Below are 4,580 nucleotides of genomic sequence, written 5' to 3'. Positions count from 1 at the left end.
AGTACATTTTCTATTCTATTTGAAATATAAAAATATATTAGGACAAATAATAAACAGAATGGCTTCGTAAGCCACAAGTATTGATGGTTATTAGATAGCTAATTACGTAGGTCATCACAAGACCTTAATAATATAACAAATAAACTGAAAAATCTTTATGCAACAAGATCTGTTTTATTTTATAGTAACTAAAAACAATTCATGAACCATTTTTTTTTTAATATTTAATTCAAATTAGTCGTAGATGAACGTAATCAACAAATTAATAATTTTGGATTAACAACTTACGAAGAATTACTTTAAAAGAGAGTATTTTGGTTACCCTAGATGTATTAAAATTATACCATATATGAATGATTCTCTCGAAAGTGGGTATTTAGTTTCCAATGTTTCTTGTACAGCTCCTCCCTATTTTTTGACCAGACCAATTTTTATAACATATGTCTTCGGTTGCTACCTCTTTCATATTTTAACTTCGAAACAGCAGAATATCAATATTAAAATTATTTTAAACCACCTAATTATTATTACTTTGGCCTGTCCAAAATTGTGAGTATACTTTGAATTGCCTATGCAAGCAAAATGGACTCTAGGAAATAGGCTCGATTTTGTTTCAATTTAAGGTTAGAAAAGGAAAATCCTCTTACACAATAGGCTTCTTGTACACAACTTTTTTTTATCCCAGTCCTAAATTCGATTCTCATTCCTTTGTCAAAGTTTGAATTTCCTGCCTGAGTCATAACCTTGTAAGAACATCACTATTCCTTGCCTGGTAATACTTGTAGCTCCCTTCTTTTGTATTTTCCATCAAAATCGCTCTGTTTTACAACCAGTAACCTTATAGCAGTATTACTCCTTCATTTGTCGTTTTTTGTTGTTTTAGCTGAAAATAACGAGTTATTACCTGTGAATCCGAAATTCACATTCATTTGTCATTACTATTTTAACAATTGACAAAGATTTTTAATGCAAGACAATGGAAATAGGATTTCTTCTAAAACCCAGAGATTTTCTAATAAAAATCATTTAGCAGATTCCAGGCTTGAGAGAGGAAGAGGCTTTCAATGATTATAGTATATTACATATATCGTATTCGTTTTTGTTTTTTGGAGGGGGGTCTTTATGATAATATGTTTTTTGGAAAAAAAAAAAAAAACTAGTTTTTTCTTTAGATAATATTGACATACCTCATTAACTTTTGTTATTGTTCTGCTATTTAATCAATAACGAGAAAACTAAAAATTTCTATGAATGAAATTTCATGAGTATGTGCTTGTGAATATAAAAAGCACTTTTGTTTATGATCCCTTCCCGGTCATTTCTGGGGTACAGGAAGCTTATCTACACCTTACCAACCCATTCTTCATTTTATGTAGCCAAGTTTTCATTTCGTGGGATCACAGTAATTATATTCGACCCTCCAGGCCGGATTAGAACCGGCATCACAACAGTCACCAGGTAGGAAATGGTTGACGCTCCAACTACCTCGGCTAAAAACGCCCCAATGTATACCAAGAACTGATTTTAGTAAAAATATTGACGAATCACCAACATTTGATTTCATAAAATTCTGAAACTACTAACTTCCAGTTTTGAGAGAATCAGCCATACACATATACAGATATCTTAAATTATAATCAATAAATATTAAAATATCATTTCGATGATTAGATATAATTTTGAAAGACAAACTGGAGTGTTGAGGAGTGTGGAAATTATTGGTTGTTTATGATTAGATAAATGTTGCCTTTGATTGTGACATTGAACTTATCCTATCTCCAGTATATTTTCACTATAATTTTTCTTTTATCTCACAACTGTATATAAAATCATTTACATGTATCCTTTATATGTTATGTTTACAATATAATTTATAACCGTAAATTTTGACTTATCCTTAGTTATATGTTTATCGTTCACAGTTACCCACGCTCAGCGGAGAAGGGGGTGAGTTAAAGGAAAATAATAAAAAAATATAATCGCAAAAAGAAAAAAAGATAAAACAATAAAGAATTACTCCTTAGGCGCCATGTTATTTTTTTCTTGGAAATAACGAAAACCCCGAAGAATTATGCCCACAATGTAGCTAAAATATACCACTATATAAACAATTGTTGAATTATGACCACTGGCGAATACCTTTACATGTAGGTAACAGAAAACGTAGGGGTGTTAGCTACCCACCTGTTGAATTATCGTAATATTCAGTGAACAACAACAAAAAAAATATAAGTAAATTAACAAGTTGAAAGCAAAGAAAGAACAGCAGAACTATTAGTACAAAAGTTTAATAATATATTTACTACTATTAATACTATATTTACATTATTATCCAAAAGAGTATAAAAGTGAATATAAAATAAAAACAAAATAAAATTTAGTTCAAACCCCACGTAGTCTTTGTAGTGCACTCCTGGCCGAACATAAGGTTGTCCGATATTTCCTTTCCGGTTCAAACAGTAAAGACAGAGGGCCTTTAAACTATTACCACTTCACATTGAACAATCGTAACGTGCTCCAAAATCAACCTGTCACCTTCAAAAACCAAAACCCACTCGTCTGAACATACGTGGTCCAAAATCAAACTGTCGCCAAAACCTGTCGTGTTTTGTTTTCACCAAGACAACCGTGACACCTCTTGTCTACGCAGATATCGCCAGTGTTTTTATTTCACCATGGCAACCGTAACACCTCTTGTCTACGCAGATATCGCCAGTGTTTTTATTTCACCATGGCAACCGTAACAAATTCTATCTTCAATCCTTTATATATATGAATATATTGTATTGTTATCGTAAAATACAAATGTTACCAAAACAAAACAAGTTCAGAAAAGTATTTGAAATTATAACTATCTTAAGAGGCATTAAAATAATAAATGTTATGATCTTGGCCTATGTATTTACGAACAACGAGTAGTTTGTAAAACAAAATAACTACGGTACCAAGCCGAAGAAAGAATTGCACCAGTGAACGGAGAACCAACTTCATTGAGGTAATTAAGATAGTTTTCTTCCTTCCATCTTTAGAGCCAGGAAAAGAAAATGTTCTACAAGAATTACAAAAGAAAAGTTGCAGATCTACCAAACTCCCAAGGATTTAAAATCCAATTGAAATATTGAGTTTCATATAAAATTGTTTGCACATATAATTATAGTTAAGTTTTTACTTAAAAAAATTAATTTCATTTTCGCAATCTTAAAAGATAATACGTAATAAGTAACGCATTTTATTTTGATTTATAGGATTGTAATTTATAAATTCACTAGCTTCGTCCGTCAATGACAAAATACAGTTGCTTAAAGAACCAGCGAAAATGAATGTCCTATTTGGAAATCAAAGTATCACTTGAGGAATCCTGAAGCTTAACATATTTTTCAATTAGATTTTAGCATTTTTCAATTATTATACAAGATGATGTTCAATAAACAATGACAATTATCGAATATTAGTACAATGAATCATTTCAAGGATAAATAATGTCAGTACTCGAGTTCATTTTTTAATAAAATTAATCCAGTCCCCTAAAATCATCATGTTTATTGATTATGATGGTGAAATCCCAACTAACATTAAATATTTATATGTTGCCACAATATATGAAATTCACTTGAACAATCTTGAATAATTTAAAGAAGTAATTTTCAAACATTTTCCATTACGACACTTAATAAATATATATTTGTCATACTTTGTTTTAATTCTGTTCTATTCAGAATGTTGATATTATAAAAATTGTGTTAGTTCATTACAAAACTGAACTCGGAAATTTTTCTTCGTATCGTTTTCCATCTGGTATTTTAAATTAAAATCTGGATTTTCTTTTTAAGAAAGTTGATTGAATTAATTTATTAAAATACTGAGGTGAATAAAACTTCCAATCAGAATATATTATTATTCTATATTTTGTACTTATATAACGTTTCGGGATTTATCCCATACTCATGTACTATGTGTCCTCACATTTGTCATTTATATCAATTTCTATTGTGAAATTTTGTCATTTATATACATATAATTTAAAACATTTTTTACAACCACATTGTTTAAATTATTTAAATAATGTGGTTATAAAAAATATTTTAAATTATATGTATATAAATGACAAAATTTCTTTCTTTTTTTTTTCATACCCTCCTGTAATGATGTTATTGAATATTTGGTACCTACATATAGGAGGTATGCTATATGTATATCTGGGTGTTAATGATACCTTGGATTGCCTTTTGGCATTATAAGGTCGACACCTATATAACCTCGGGGGTATAGCTCAGTGACAAAATTTCACATTAGAAATTGATATAAATGACAAATATGAGGATATATATTATATGAGTATGGGATAAATCCCGAAACGTTTTACACGTACAAAATATTGAATAATAATATATTCTAATTGAAAATTTTATAGATCTCAACAGTTAAAAAAACTAAATTAAAATGAAACTTTATTACTTAATTCATAAAGCTCAGGAGTTTCTTGTTTATTTGTTATAATTTTAATCTAATCCGGTAAGGACCAGTGATGCGGCGAGAGGGATGCGCTGGGATCTTTTGAGCTCTGCTCTACCCCTCACACG

The sequence above is a fragment of the Halyomorpha halys genome, unplaced genomic scaffold, assembly GCF_000696795.3.
Source record: "Halyomorpha halys isolate HHAL.00 unplaced genomic scaffold, Hhal_1.1 Scaffold672.1, whole genome shotgun sequence".
NCBI classification, from domain to species: Eukaryota; Metazoa; Arthropoda; class Insecta; order Hemiptera; family Pentatomidae; genus Halyomorpha; species Halyomorpha halys.
The sequence above is the reverse complement of the archived record's forward strand: the minus strand, read 5'-3'. Positions refer to the sequence as shown.